This window comes from Rissa tridactyla, chromosome Z (assembly GCF_028500815.1).
Source record: "Rissa tridactyla isolate bRisTri1 chromosome Z, bRisTri1.patW.cur.20221130, whole genome shotgun sequence".
NCBI lineage: Eukaryota > Metazoa > Chordata > Aves > Charadriiformes > Laridae > Rissa > Rissa tridactyla.
In genome coordinates, this window is record NC_071497.1 from 61,603,181 (window position 1) to 61,620,336 (window position 17,156).

The 17,156-nt window shown below is 39.4% G+C and overlaps 1 protein-coding gene across 6 annotated transcripts in view; it reads right to left on the reverse strand.

Moving 5' to 3' along the window:
* Positions 1 to 17,156, reverse strand: part of LHFPL2 (LHFPL tetraspan subfamily member 2) — a 123,256-nt gene that overhangs the window by 23,873 nt on the left and 82,227 nt on the right. The window lies entirely within an intron of this gene.

Here is a 17,156-nt window from a genome sequence, read left to right on the forward strand (position 1 = left end):
CTGTTACTCACTGCATATGCCTGCAAACAATCTCCTACGTCAGTCCCTCCAGAAAGCCACCAGTTAGCAAGTCACCAGACAGGTATCGACTGTTCCCTACCTTCATGATGCATAACGTTCCCACAGCACGGAAAGGACGCACTTTCAGAACAGGCTGCACTTTGGATCCAGGCCTCAAGGAAACAACCCAGCTATGATACCAGTGACAGATGAGAAACTATCATGTTTCAAAATGCAGGTATTCGTTTATCTTCCTCTTAATTCAAACTGAAACATCCTTCAAAAATAATCAATACAGCCGAGCAGCTCAGCACAGTCACGCGTACAAACTCACATACATGACAGGAACACCGTTATTGAGCAAACACTGATTTTCAGTGCACTGGCGCTGAGAAGACCTGATAGTGACTCAAGGTATCTGAAGAGCATCGTGATGGATCAGAGCTGCCATGTTTCCATACTGGAAAGGCATGTAGACGTCTGAAATATCTGGGCCCATTACAACAGTAAATTTGAAAAGGCGATGTACTTGGAGAAACACAGACACGCAATATCTCTGCAAACATCTACTGAGTGTGAGCTTTAACCGTTATTAATGGTTAACCATTTAACCACGGCCAAGAGAAAGAACTGAAATGAGATGTTTCTGATACTGCATATTTAATTAATTAATAATTATAGGAATGCTGTGTTCAGTTGAGATTACTACACTTTAAAATGGAAGCTCATTGCAAAGAGCTCGGAGAAATCTAGACTAATAATTCAAATTCTGGAAACCCCATTTTAGAGCAAGAAACAAAAAGAAACAAATGATTTATTTTAGCCACTGGATTCAATTCTAAAGCTGAGATTGGACATACTTCTACAAGATGAGCCATGTACAAAATTCTGCCTTGTTTTATGCATTTTGACTTGCCAGATTAGGTATCAATGACAGCCCTTTTCTATCATTAAAATGTATACGACTGTGAAAATTAATAACTAATAAAAATTTTTTAAAGTTGAAAAGGGCTAGAGGGAAAAACCATCTACACCTTTCTTAGCTTTACTTTCTCCGAAAACAGTCTATCATCTCTCTGCCACCAATGTCCTGCGGTTTGTGTCAGAGTAGCACTTAATGGAGCAAACTAATAGTGGACCTGTGTATGGATATGCCTATAGGTAAGGTACTGCACTGTTAAACATCCCAGTTTTCCAGACGAAATGTTCCTCAGTCATTTAACAAGATCTGTAGCAACACTGGGAACTGAACCTGAATTCTACCATTAAAAACCTTAAAACTTTGGCGGTTTTATGTACTCCTCAGTTTCATACACTGGTGCCAACAACTTTTCTTGTCATCTTTCAAACACAAACTTCAGCTATTCCTCTGTCACTTTGAGTCTCCAGCCCTGACACACTGCCTGCAAAGGTACTCTTTACCAAGTATGACCATGGACAAATGATACCAAATGAAATTATCATATCTCCAACAGTAACTTTGATCTTCCTGGTCGTGGAAAAACAGTTTCATTATTAAACTGTAATTTTTTCCTAAAGTATTCACAGTTGAAACAGGTAATTCCCATAGCAACATGCCACAACAGCTTGTCCATCCTATGAGGAAATACAAATTCACCTGCAAAGAAACAAACTTACCGCTACAACTAGCCTTTTCTACTTGTAGTTCAGAGAAGAACGTAACTTCAGTTGTAACACCTACAAGGGATGGATTCTGCCCACACGCATACCTTATTGAAGAGAACGAAGCTATAGGACAATAGCAGATATTCAACAGGTCCCACAAGGTTATACAGAGTGGACTTCCTTCAGGACAGACAGCCTTTTTATGTATTGGGTTGCTGAGTTTTCTTTTTAAAGAAAACTGACATTCATCCTTTTGAAAGCAGTCTACAAACTAGTGTAGACGTAGCATCTGAGTGTACTGTTGCCAAAAGGTAGAAAGTTCTTGATTATGTCTTCCCCTTGAAAAATGCAAATAAATCAAAATCAAACCTGCATATCCGAAGATCTCCCAATGCCTAGATAGACATCTATTAGTAAGAAAATGTCCCTGCATACTACCAGCCTTCAAAACATCTGCCTGCTCTGTAAGTTTCACACGTTTAATTGGATTCTGAAAATGATCTTTAAATATGAGATTACCTATTAGATCTCCTTGTTGCATTTCAAGCTTTATATAAATTAGAACTTCAGTGCAAAATTAAAAGTACAGTGTACATACAGAGTCCAAGGAAGAGTTTCATTACCTGTCCATCATGCAACTTGCTGTTTCAAAACAATTCTAAACAGTGCACTGCATTTTGTAAATTGATAATGGCAATTATTAGCATTAGTTGGTTCTTTAAAATACATGGTTGCAAATTATAAATTTTATCTTCCATGTACTTATAAACGCCCTCCTAGAAAACTAACTCATTTCATCAGGGACAAAGCAGATCTGAATAAATCTTTAACAGCATTTAAAAAACTGAGAGAAAATATGGTCACGCAGACTAGGCATTTACTTAAACATTTCTCAGAACCTTATCTCATGAATCCACAAAGGTCTTTCAGTGTCACAGCTTAAGCTGTGCACCGTGTCACCATTTGCATATATTCCTATTCACAGTATTTTCCTCAAATATGTATCTCAGTTATGCTCTGCAACCAACTTCCTAGTTCATGTAGCTGCACGTTTATCTCTGTCTCAGATAAGGTAGGCAGAGCATGCTTTTCGGCCAGTCTTTGTCTATGTGGTTAAAACTGTAGAATTAATAGTTCAGATAAAGCAATCAAATAATTAAAACCATATGAACTTAACATGGAATATGCTGAGGAAACCAGTAGTTTCTCATTGTTTTTTTTTTTCTTTTTCAAGACGCTTAACCCTATGTTCTCTCACTGCTGAGTAATAAAAGTTATGAGATTGGTCCAAAACGTCAAGGGAGAGAAAAGAAAGAAAAAATCCAAATAGACTACCTAAAAATGGAGAGAACAAAAACATGCAGGTAGAGAGCAAAAAGCCAAAGCTATAATTTTTGCAGCTAGTTTCCTTTGACAGCAGGGTTTTTGGTTGGTTTTTTTTTTTAATGAAGCATTGCTTAACGTACTGAAATGCTTTCCAATGATTGCTACTAAGCGTCAGATATCTGATAGTGCATAAAATCTTGCTATTAGACATAGTTAACGTTTTATTTTGTCTATACGTAGTGCAAAAAGCTTGGAAATGTTCTCTCCTTACAAAAATAACTTTCCATTCTTCCTGCATAAAAGTTGAACCAGGAGACTTATCTATTTTTCATTATAGCAGAGAAAAGATTATGGGACATTAGAGTTCTCATTTTATTTAGAGTTAACCAGTAAAAGTATCTATATAAAAAGCTGAACTTCAAAAATTATAATAATCTCAAAGCATTAAGACAAAAAAATCGGTTACAAATTCAACAATCAACTGAATAAATCAAAAAAAGCAACAAAGCAACAAAGCAGCTAGCATGCACATCCAATACCCTGCCAGTCTCCAAGCACTGTTGGATGAGTAGTGTCTGCAACACATGCAGAACATCATCAATTTGGCACCTATTGCACCAAAATGGCACAGGAGGCTCCCCTTTCTTATCTATATGACGGGACGTACAATTCTACATGAAATTGGACATCAAATGAATTAATCAGTGTTCAGTGAATGCCATCTTTAAAAAAGTAAGGGGTTATTTCTTTCGGGGTATTGTTTTTTTAAACTTTAATTCAATGTCTACAATTAAAGTTGATAGATGAGTTCTGCATTTTGCATAGCATAAATTCCAAAAATACACTGGCTGGTGTACACTACACTTTCAGCACTAGGGTAAAACAGAGCTTTCGAAGTTAAAAAACAAAACACAAACAGGTTGAACTGACCATTTGAGTCCTTGCTCCTGGAATCAGTTTTGTCTGTGTATTCTCTCAGCTGTCAAGATGGCACAGGAGTAACAGAGTAGAAGGCTCTCAAAGATTTTTGTTGGACCCTGGTCCATTTGCAGCACAGCCAGAACATGCCAAAAGATTTAACTGGACTGACTCATCATTTGGATAATGATCTCATCTGAACTGAAGCTGTGAAAATACCAAGGGACTTGAGATGACATCATCGCTGTTGCAAAACCAAATTCTTTTGTAGCTCTCCTAGAAAGAAGGCTTTGTTGGAAGACAGAGATGAGAGACTTTTAAAGCAGATGCTCCTGGGAAAATGCCCCGAGGACGGCTGGTACACGTGCGCAGCTAGGTCAGAGCTGTTGCCAGTGCTGTGGCAGCCTCTCGGCAGCAGGCTGTCCTCTCCCAGCTGCAATTCATGCCCTGTGTCCTTATTGGTTCTGCCCTTGTAGATCTGAGATCCATCTTGATTGCTCACCTTCGCATTTGGAAAAACCGCGTAGCTTTGGTAGCGGAGCTGTTGCTGCTGGCTTCACTGCTGGTGGTATCTGCACTGCTGGTGATGCCTGCTTTGGTATTGAGTCTTTTTGCAGCAGTATTTTAAGATGCCGGCTGAGCAGGTCTCAATAGAGCACTAGAAAACATAGCTTATCTTTTACCAATATTCACAGGCTTATCTTTTCTGGACTGGAAGAGACCTACAAAGATTGCTGCAGGAGATGAACGGCAATTGCGCTCCTCTGTGTTGAAGGCATGTGTCACTGACTACAAGAACGCTCACATATGTTTACTCTACATGGTTTTCCAAAGAAAGGAAAGAACAACGTTGTTCATTTTTCACTACAATCAATATCTGCTACCCTATTTAGGGAAGGGAACACAGAAGGCAGAAGATATTAGATTAAGAAGTCATCCTTGTTTTTCTCAGTATGGTCCTCCTAAACAATGGTTTTTGAATGGTTTCAAAACCAAGCTTAGGGTAATTCCTGCCTTCGAAGCAGTATTCGTACTTGCTCATCATAATCATAAGGGCATGACTCTGCAGTGTGATGTAAGACTTCTATGAATCCTACCAGCTGTATTGAACTCTTGAATGTTTTTTTCAAAATACAGTGTTACAAAAGAAGAACATCAGTATTCACTTCAGGGGGGGCTAACATAAAATTATCAGAAAAACTCTAAAGCATTTTGAAGAGTTTGAGAAGAGTCTGTTTACCTAGGACACGCTCAGCATCTTGTCTCCCAACTGCAGGTTGAAATAAGAAACAGCAGGAACTGTACAGCAACGTAGCTGTGCAGCAACATTGCACTCAATTGCCATACGCTGGAGCCAAATACTGCTTGCAGCATATGCACAGCCCTGATTCTCTTTGTCATTCCACAGACACTGGCTTGTATGCATGAGGGCTTAAAAACAGTTGAAATTGCAATGAAGTATGCTGCAAGAAGAACATGAATGCACATAGCTCCTTTCCCTAAATGTGGAAAAATCTTTGTGTACTAGGTTTTGGTCTCTTTATGGGCCATTACAATAAGACTGTATAAAAAGGTACTTGGCAAGTTGGTTGGTTTGTAGAAAAAAACCCAAACAAACATGACAGGTCTCGTTAAATTAGCCGTGTGTGTCTGAAATGTAAAACTAAGATGCTGGTCACAGTTATACCTAGTAAAACAATCCTCTCCCTTGTTTTCAAACCCATATTTATGTTTAAGATTTTTTTTTTTACAGGAAGCTATAAAAAGAAACAATAAGCAGAAAGCTCTTAAACCACAAGCAAATGCAAGGAAGAGATAAGGTGAAATACTAAAAATAAATTTGCAGCAGTTGTGAGCTGGTGAGGAAGGAAAGTAACAGTAAAACATCCATATCTTTATGCAAATATGGTTAAAAAGAAAATAAAGACTAGGAATCAGCTGGTGAGAGGAAGAGCCTGGTAGAGCAAAGCACGCTATGGGAACGCAAACACAGGCTGTTACAATAACCTGTGCAGGAAAACTGCATGCCTCAGAGAAGGTCAATACACTACTACTATACTCAAAGACAGTGAGAGTGTGCTAAAATATGAAGAGGAACAATAGAAATGATGGACATGCAGTTGCACCTGTGTGGAGACCGATGCACTCGTTCATGCTCCAAGAGACTGGCTGCTGAAGGGCAACTCAGAAAGCCTGTGCCATTCTCCAAGGAAACCCAGGGGGGCAGCCCAGCAGCAACACCGCTTCTTGACAATGCTGGAGAAACATAAGTTCTGCTTGACCTGGGGCAGGTTTGACACAGGAAGGCATCCTCACTCCAGGTATCTCTGAGCTGCAGATGCTTTATAACACTCACCAGCACAAAAAAATTACATAACCAGAAGCCTTTATAATATAGATGTTAAGTGATGACCTAGGAAATGTGATACTGATTTTATAAGATGCTGTAGAAAAATGGCAGATAATTGATATGTGTGCAAAAGAATGGTCAGTGATGGCTTAACCTTTGAAACCTCTTGGGGAATTTATAAAAAGAAGTTTAATATAGAAGATTGGAATTTATCAAACATAGCAGTAACCTTTCAACATTGAAAAATGTAGTGCTGGGGGAAAAAGAAAATCAACTCACTCTCAACTAAGACCAAGAAACAGGACACCTATGAACTCTTGTAAGCAATTCCCTTAAACCTATGAAGAACATGAGATTATGGAAATAAGTCTAACCTCTCCACAGTGTGTTCCTTTAGAACGACAGGCAAAATCCAAAGCTTAGACTATTATTTCTTTGGGAGGAAAAGATCAAGAAGGGTCTTGGGACAAGCAGGCAGTTATCCCTCCGTGCAATTTAAACTATATTTTGCCTCCTGCAAATACTAAGAAGACATGCACAGAAGAGTGCTGCTGAAGACAATTTGAGTTAGGCTAAAATTGGGTACATCTCTTTATCAGACCCCAAACAACGGAGTTTCCTAAGGTTAGCCTACCATTGAAACTCTTATAACTGAGGGAGCAAAGCATCCAAGAGTTCAATACAGCTGCTAGGATTCACAGAAATTTTACATTACACTGCAGAGTCATGCCCTTATGATCATGAGCAAATATGAATACTGCTTAGAAAGTAGGAATTATCCTAAGCTTGGTTTTGAAACCGTTCAAAAATAACTGTTTAGCAGCACCATATTGAGAAAAACAAGGATGACTTGTCCATTTTCTCTTCTGCTTTCTGAGACAGCAGAGAAAAAAGCATTTGTTTAGGTTTGTTGCTGCTGTACTTATGTGGTAGTTAATCACTCAAGAACAAGCAATGCCTTTGTAAGACAAATGAGGCATGGAAACAATTAACACAGTAAAACCTCTATTTGGCTTTTTTCTCTCCCTGACTTGGTAGACATAAGCTATATTTGCATCCATAGTGGAAAATAGGGAATAGGGCAACACTTCCATTATTGCACCTTTCTTAAAAGCACCTATGCTGATTTTAAAACTATACTATAAACTCAGTTGATTTAACTATGGTAGCATATAAATAACATCTTTTACAAAAAGATTTATATTTAACTTGATAAAATTAAGCATTGGCATAGAGCAGATTTTTAAGTCTGACAATGCTACTACGTGTGCATCTAAATTAATTCAAAGTCATGCTCCCCCACACTGTCTCAGGGAGGTAGGTGTTATTCCAGTACTGATAAACTGTTATGCATGCTGGCAAACAGATGCACCGTAAAAAACAGACTGAGAAAACAGAGAACACGCCCCACCACTTTTTTACCCCCCGTCATGAAAGCAAGAAACCGAAGCCCACTTGACTCCAACAACAAAATCCAGGCAATGCTCACTGGGTAGGAGTGATGGGTGTGCGTGTTTTGTTTTATTTTACTTTGAAAAGATTTGCTAGATATATGCTGCAGTAACTTGTCATGTATAAAATTATTTAGCTCCTAGTTAAAATAAAATTGTGGCTTAAAGCACAAAACAAATACAGACTACAACACTGACCTTTCAGCTGGTAAAATGCTCTCATGTACTCCCCAGAATATTAAGACACAAATCCCTTTGGTTAGTGACATTGTTTGAATTTAGTTCACAGAAGAAACTAATACACAATGTCAAGGCTGTAGATATCAAACTTCTCAACTACAGCAAAACCTTTGAAACAGTAAATATGTTGGCACAGATTTATTATCTGCTTAGATATTCTGAGCAGAAAGATTTCATAGGATATACTTAGAAATGCTCAGTATCATTTAAAAATTCTAACTTCATCACCAACAGCCTATGAACTCATCGTTTCCATAAGGCTTGCCTTGCTATTTGATCACAGGAATACAAGCTTCTTTTGAGCATTACAACTGTAATCTTAGAAACAAAACAACAAACTGACTCAGTTACTATGTTTTCACTTAGATTGGCTGCTATTCAGGAAGTGAGACTCTAATTACTAATCATCTGAGAGAGCCCTCGAAATGATGAGTGACCTTTTAAAAGTTCAGAAGAATAAACACGTATCATGAAATCACTGGGAAACGGCTTCTTAAAGAAAACAGGTAATGGAGAAACTTAGTTGAGGGTGAATGTATCACTGCGTGTCTGTCACATCCTGGCTTCAATGTTTTGAACACAACAAGGCTGAGCGTCAGCCCTCTCAAAAGCCAGTGATAAAGCTTGTTTTTCCTTTTCACAATAAAAACCGATGCTTACATTATATTCACATTACCCATACATGCTGTAACACTAGAAGACTACCTAGGTCAAAAAATTCTTGTGCTGTGTTGCAATATTGTGAGCTCAGACAGTGGTTAACACTAAGTCCACCAAGCAGCTACCAAAAGGTACAATGAGGGGCTTTTCAAGACTGCATTTCAAAGAAACAGACATATCTGAAAAGACAACGAAAAACATACAGTAAGCTAAAACTGATTACATCAAAGGTAACCCTTACAACCTTTCACTGTAAGGCAGACATGACCTTAAGTAGAGGAATTCAAGAAGCATCCAACTGAAGTAAGTCAGTAATTGGACCTGCCTATAGCAATTACATATCATAAACACAATGAAACTAAAGCCCTTGTACGTATCCAGGACTATGAATTAACTATCCATGAGATTAAATAAGGAAAAGGAAAAGTGTAGTAATAGAATACTGATGCATTTTGGAACAGCTCTGCTGCTTTCTCACCCAGAAATGGTACTCAGGAAGGAGATAATATTTTGCTGTATCTCAAGAATGTATGCATTTGCTCAGATGTCCAGAAAATTACAGACAGACAGATCTGGAATGTTTCTGGTAAAGTGAAAAAAAAAAAAGGGGGGGGGAGGGCTGGAGGGGATGGTGAAGGGACCAGAATGAGCTCTACTTCAAAACTGTCCCATTCTCCCCTTCTCAGTCAGAAGGAGGTGATGAATGGAGTTTTGTTTTTATATTTTAAAAAAATCGCAGCATCAAGGAATCTGGAAATGGCGGCAACACCGAGCACTACTCAGTTATTTCTTGAAAGTACAACATAAAATAGCATGAAATCAAAAAAGACAACATTGAACGAGGGCAAGCAGCAAGAAAGAGAAATCAAGTCTATAAAGACAGAGTGAAGAGCGGGTAGCAGTATTACAAAAAAGGATCCAGCTGTAAAATGGGTCACAACTGAGTAGAAGTCAAAAGTATGACAAGATGACAAAAGCAAAACTAAAAACTTCTAATTCAAGGATGTGCCAGCACTCTTACGAGGACACAGAAGGAAATGATTCCACAGATTTTCAAGGCATCCAGCTTTTTGCTTTACACTTGAGCAAAAGATGTAGACAAGACAGACCAGAAAACAGCAACAAGAATGGCCTGAGATCTTAAAAATGTGTCATATCACAGAACATCCAAGGATCCTTAATTCACATGACAGAAGGGGTCTATAAAATGGTATTAACTGAGGTAAGTAATACAACTAGGTTCCTAGAAACAGGGTACACAAATTTTATCCAACAAACGATTTTGGCCTTAAGTATGAGACACAAGCTAATTAGTGTACTTGTAAAAACAACTGCACTGCTGAATAGAGCCATAAGAAAGCAGAATGGAACAGAAAAAATCCTGTGTGGGGTTAACATTCAAAAATCTGCATACAGACTTTCTCTACCTTTCTCCCAGTTTCAAGTTTCAGCAAGAGGTACAAAAGCAGCTGTGGCTGGGGTAAGCTTGCATGGCTGGACAGAAGTGCAGTAAGAATTTCAGGGTGATCTGAAAAGAGCTTTCTTTTATGGTGCAATCAGTCAAACTTCAGATTCATGCCCTTCACATGGCTAGTCTATAAACCACAGGACAATAAATCAGCCAAATCAAAACAGGATGTGCAGGGCAGTCACTGTGTTTCTACAACACCTCCACTGGGATGCAGACACAAAACCCAAAGAGTTTTGCAGTAACTTCCAGCCCAGGTGATGCACATGCTCAAAATGGTCCAGCACTAACTATAAAACTGAATCCCATAACACTGTCTGCTGTGTGGCTTCCTGGTGGCTGCAGGAAGCTGCAAGAAAAGCTTTGTACACCATCACAACCAAGGATATTCTTCCTCAAGTTTTAGTTATGGCAGCACAGAAGTTCTCCACATTTAACCTGGTAATAGCTAAGGCTGCAGAAAGTTAACTATGTAAGTGTAAGAAAAAAGTTCAACTGACACACTTGTTTGTTGGTGAATTTCAAGTTGGGTAAAGTCTTCCCTTCCTAGGAAAGGTGAATGAAAGTTGTTGCAGTTCAGCCTAAAACTCAGCACAGGTTCTGTTTATCCACCAAAATGTAAGTTCTGCCTTAGTACAGAGATTTTTCAACACTTTCCACTCTTAAAACAGATTTTCATTGCTTATAGCTTTGCCAAAATAGCAGTTTGGGCTGAAATTTTCCACACCAGATGCCTGCCTGAGGCTGAATTTTCTTGCACAAGTTTCAGCCAAACGGTTCAGATGTTTTAGAAAATTAAGCTACATTTTTCAGCATTAAAAGCTTCTGGTGACCTTTTCTTCAAGAAGGAAAGACATTCCTGACAGATTTCAAATGCCTGTTAGCCTGATAGAGACGTAAGACTTGTAATAGGGGATAAAATTTTCTATTCTATCAGCTGCTATGTGACCTTGAGGGGTGCACACCTACCCCGATTTGGCAGTTGCAAGCCTTTCCTAAATTTGTCTAGTGACTCAAAGCTCCCCAGACTGCATCCTCACTTTGCACACCTTTCCCTCAAGCTGGACTCCTGACCAGAACAGCAGAGCAGAGTCACTATCCCCTGGGGACAACATGTGATTTCAATCAGCTGTGCACCATGACAGACCAGAGCTGGAATCAGAGCTGGAGACAGGGCGTGCTTTTCTCTCTCCTGCCAGTAACTGGGCTATGCAGAGGGCCAGGCTGGGGGGGCTGCTTTGGAAGGAAACAGTGAAAGAGCTTTAAAAACTAAATCCCAAAAAACAACCCCAAACAAACACACACAAACAATAACAACAATGACACCATGGCTGGAGACTGGGTGGGCTGAAGGAATGAAGTGAGCTGGAAGAATACTGAGAATCTGGATCAGGGAGACAGGACAGACTGATGAAGAAACAGATAGGGCCTGTCCTGAGGGCACCCCAGCCAGCTTACTCAGGAAGAGCGACTGGGTGTTAACGATGAGAGGTGAAAAGCACCTATAAGCGTACAGAATTTACTTTGCACAGGCAACCTCAAATCCGGTATTTCCGTACCTTCTAAAACTCTGCATGGAAGCATTCCGAAAGCTCCCTCATTCTGCATCTGCAATGCTATTTGAAAATGTCCACATGCACTACTGTGAACAGTGAAGTTAGATGCTATAGCTGAACCAGCCTAGCAGGGACTCCTTGGAGGCTAAACCTGACCTTCTACTTCCTATTCCCAGGTACATTTTCCTTCCGCTTGCCTTGACCATTCTGGTGGACAACAGATCCCTCCATGGGGTCACTGAATCCACCAACCCAGCAAAAAGTTAACCCAGAAGAGAAAGGGAGGAAAGAAAACCCAGGAAGCAACAACACAGGCATCTTCTCAGTGAGCAAGTTGAACTGTCTCCCAGTGAAGATGAGAAGCACCGCACCTGGCAGTAGGAAGGGGGCAGGATCACACAACAGCGAGTGGGTGGGGAAGAGAACAAGACCTCCCCCTTCTTTTCAGATAATGGCCTTCAGCATCCCCAGCTGAAGGATATTTATTACAAAAATTACAGTGTGACATATCAAAGCTTTAGAAGCAAGAATGCTGTTGGCTTACCTAAAGCTAAGCCATTATCTCTGTTTATAGACAAGCAATGTTTCTCAACAATAGTTTAAACCTCCCCACCAATTAGGGCCCCTAGAAACAGAAGCTTCTTCTAGAAAACATGACAAAACTATTGATATTTCTTTGTTCACAGTCACAACTCTGCAGTCATGTCATGCGCTGAAATTATTTCACTTAAGCAATGTTTCAGTGACTCACAGGCTGGTGTGCAGTATATTCCCCGCAAAGAACTCAGCTTTATTGTTTATCTCATATCTATGCTGTTTAAAAACAATATCATTTTATTTAGTCTTATTTTTCTGCAGTTCAGTCACACTGGTCCAATTGTACCCACTGGGCACCCCGCCCACTTCAAGATTAAAACTAGAAAAATAATCCTTCTGTTTTCATTAAAATGCTCTTCCTCCTTTACCCACATTACAACTGAATTTGTATTCAGACACTTTCAGACACTACACCCCAGCCAAAGTTTTGAAGAGTCTTCTTTCTACCAATTTTTCCTAAACAACAGCCTGATGACCCCGTCCCAACCCCAAACCCTGACAATTCTTGCAAAAATATGCATTTAAAACCATCTCAAAAAAGGGGTCGGTGATCCAGCTCCAAGCTGTAATGCTCGACTTTGAAAGTAACAGCAGCAAGGTGTTCAGAGAAGCAGCACCTCTGACTCCAGATGAAACAGCCCAGCCGTCGTTTGGCTCTGACACTGAGCAGGGGGTCACCAGAAGACTTATGGTCTCACCAGACCCAAGACACTCATCGGAGAATGCTGGTGCTAGGCGAGACCGCCCCAAAGTTTCATAAAAACCTGGGGAGGAAAGATTCCCCCATGCCACGGGCTCGGTGAAAGGACGCTAATTGTAAACGTGAAGCTACTGACCATCCTGGAGCATGCAGGAAGACATGCACAACATAGCTTCCCAAACGGTTCCTGCAGTTCAATGCTTATTTCACAGATACACAGATCTGGCTGTGGCATTTTCCCCCACCATGATCTTGCTGGGCAGAGCTGGGTCTGAATCACAGCATGAAGAATCTGTACCATGAAGCGCCCTGGAGCAGGGAAGGGATTGCCACACCATTCTCCAGATACAGACTAGGACCATTCATCACACCAGCTGATGGATCAGACTTGCGCGCTGAGGAAAAAAAGGAAAAGCAACAAAAAACCCACCACACACCATAGGATCTGCAGCAAGAATGAAAGATTCTTGCATCACATTCTTCTTCTTATGCTGCATTCAGGGCGTTTTTGGCACAAACTCTCTTCCTGACCTCATCTACCATGACTATCCTCCAAGTCCCGTCTCAAGCTCATTTTCTCAAGGGAGCTCAGCAGCTAGAAATTGCAGCTACACGTGCATATTTGAAAAAACTAAATATGCACAGACTGTCCAAGCAAGCTCTCAAAGAATGAGCTTCCAGTTGGTTTAGTCATCCAGTTCCAGCAATGTACTTTGTTTCAGCCTGTTGTTCTTATCTTCAAGACATTAATTTTATTGCAGGATGCTTTCTGGGGGCAGAGCACTTTTGAAATCAGAACATCAGACACTAAATCCTGACATGGGATTAATGAGAGGAGGCCTTTGTTGGAGGCTTCTCTGGGCTCTTGGAAGGTAAAATGTATTTGTTGACAGCCTCCGTCTCTTTCTAGACCGTTAAGTGCCGAGCGCCTTTATTACTCCATACATAATTGCAAATGCCTGTACGCTCAGTCATGTGAGTTGTATATAGTAAACCTAAATGCAAACTGTGTCCTCTCAGAGCTCTAAAAAATCAATGTGAACACCTACATCTGAAATTTCCAACTGCGATCCATATGAAATTAAAAAATTTAATAAATGTTGCAAGTGTATATCATAAAGAAAAACACAGTACATCTATAAGTGTGTAAAGAAAGCAACAAGACTCTGCTTCCAGCAAATTAAGAGCATTAGTAAATTTGTATTTAAAAAAAAAAAAAAAAAATCACCTTTTCCTTTTTCCCTTCAGGAAGAGCTGATACTAACTGAAGTAATTTGGTTTTCAGATAACAGACAGGAAAGAATTTCTCTGAAAGAGATGAAAGGATTTAGGTAACGCTGTATATACAATTAGAATTCCCAAATGTTTGCATCACTGGCAGTTCCTGCGGGTGCTGGGGGAAAGATTAAGCTTGATTAAATTGCAGATTGTGCAAGTTTATTTATGGACTCAGCTGTGAAACTGAGAATAAAAATCTATTTGAACCAAAGCTATTATCCATTAATCTGTTGGTAAACTATCTGTATTCAGTTTCCCAATTATTTTCAATATAAAAAACATTGTTTTAATAGGAGCTGAGAAATAAATGAAGTCTAGTGAAAGCATTAGATGCGGAAGTGAAGGGACAAGCAAAATTTTTTCAGTCTAAGAGTCCGAAGTAGAGATTTCACTGCTTATTTGGCCAAAATACCCATGTTTGTCACATGGTTCTAATTCATGTAATGACCTATTCAAACTGAACTGCCATTTATTTTCAGCCCTAATTACTTATTAGCACATGCATTTTGTCATGACAAGATTTTGCTAACACGAAAATATTTCCTGGATGGTTTGAAAGCTCTACCATATTATAAGCCAGATGCCCACACAGTTGACTGAAAAATTGATATCCTATGAAATTAACCCCCCCAAAAAAGTATTTCAACAAAGAAACTGGAGGTCAGAGAGAGAAGGACATGGAAATTCACAGAACATTCCTTATAGTCCATTTTTCTCCCGAGACTCCCAGGACCATCAGACAACCAGCTGTATTCCTGTTCTTCATGGGGGACCTGAATGTACTTGTTACTGACAAAGTAGGTTTCAACCCTAATCTAACAAAACTGAATATAGACTTGAAAGATGTGTAAGAGTTTACTCTCAATTCCAGCAGAGGCAGGATTTAACCTGTTCAACCCACTTCCCAGAATATTTTATAGGGAGGAGCACATTCAGCAATTTTTTAGTTTGCAAAACTGTAAGAGAAAAGTTGAGGCGAACTTGCATTTGAACCCCTCATTGCACCATGCTGCCGAGATGCAAAAGTTGCTTCCATTCCTAGAAGAGTTCAGACAGTCAAAAAGTGAGCATTTTTTTTCAGGAAGTTGGATTTAGAGGCGTTAAAAAAGATTTGTCAAATTAACTCAAAATGTAGCTAAAAGAAAGGCTGCAGCTTTTGCTGCTAACTTGGCATGCGAGAACAACAAAAGCCCCAAAACAATTAAAATTACAAGTCAGAGCATGAAATATTCCAGCCTTTGATTTTTTTTTTGTATTGTCTCAGTTTCTCTAGGCTTTTAAAATGCCATAAATTGCCTCTATGCCAGAGAAGTTGCCTTTCCAACTTGCAACTCTAAGCGCTTGTTTATGTGAAATACACTGCTGAGTTAGCCTTCACCTCTCAGGTCTAATCATAAGTTATACTGCCAGGCAGATTTCGTAAAAGCTGTTAGCACTGATTTAGCCATGGAGATTGAAAAAAAAGAACGCCAAAATGGAAAAAAACCACAATTATCGATGGAATATTCTCTTTCTTAAGCCACGTGTTAAGAAGTCCTCTAAAACAAATCCTGTTTCAGTCACCCAGGCAAAAGACAGAAGTCAGCCCTTCAGGGCCTTTCCCAGTGTAATACAGGCTGAAGAAGAAAATTTGCAAAAAACCTTGACAGCAATAAAGGGGATTGTGCAGGGTAGAGCTAATTGGCAAGCAGTAATCTTTGTGCATAGTATATGACAACATGGGGAGTGCTCTGAGGTCAGTTAAGGGGCCATTTGATGCTGAAAAGTCCCAGGTTAATAGGTTAGCATGCCCAAAGTGAGTAAGATCCTATGTGAAAGTGAAGCTTTACACAGTGTATTTGGGATATTTTCTCAGCCGTTCACCTCATTCTCCTTAACAGAGGCCTCTGGCAGTAACAGGAGGAGAAGTACAACAGCTGTCCTCGCTTTCTTTTTTGTAATGCCAACATCATTCACATAACAGCCTATAAGAATATGCTTCTTTTTTTAATTCTCCTTAGTTACATAATAAGCATACAAATGTGCCTGGGTTTTGTGTCTATAGGAATGAATCTCTGTTTTGCAGGATTAAAGATTATAGTGGACTACTTAAAAACAAGCCACAGAAAACCCTTTTGAGAGAACTCTTCTTGCGATGAAGAGTCCTTGCAAGTTGAATTCTAATGCTTCCAACGTCTGCATTCTGAAAAACACTGTTCACAAAGCTGAAAACAACCCATTATTCTTCGACTGCAGCCATCAGTTAGTCCTGACAAATGTTTGAAACAAATTTGAAACGAATATTCAAAATGTACCCAGTTCAGTCAAGACTTACTGCACTGCTTGCAAAATTTTATTAGAACATATAGAGAATATATCCTCGCTAATCCCACAAAGTTAAAGTGACGTATGAAAAATAGGTACAGTGGTTTGAATAAATTTTATTCTCTGGTGTAGTAAGTTGTATTCAGGTATTACACATGTTATTTTTAATGTGAAGTGAAAATAGTATTTTAATGGCCTTTGTTGCTCAACATTCAACAACTTATAAAAAATTGAGCTGCTTAGATGTGGGTTGAATTGACTTTCCTGCCCTGCTTCACTGCCATTTTAATCTATACTTTTCAATTTCTTTCTAAATGGCTTCTTTCTATAGAGTTACAATACTTGGGAAAGAGAAAAAGAGAGATACGTCTATTTACCTCCCCCTCCCCTGTCACCCACCTCTCCCCCACAAAGTGCAATCTACAGGCTCTTCATTTATGAATCTTGTTGGTATTATCCTAAAAGCAAGGGAAAATTCCTTCTATCTTCTAAGACTGTCTTTTGGCAAGTCAAAGATAATTCCTTACGCAAAAAGCTGCTGCCTGAAGTCAGATTTCTCTTTTAAGTAGGAAGGATGCAAGGTTAATTTAAATTTTCTTTATGCTGTTTTGCAAGTTCTTGAAAATTGTATTTAAAGCCAAGAAATGAGTTCTGAGAATAGGAAGAACTTTGACGTGGTCAT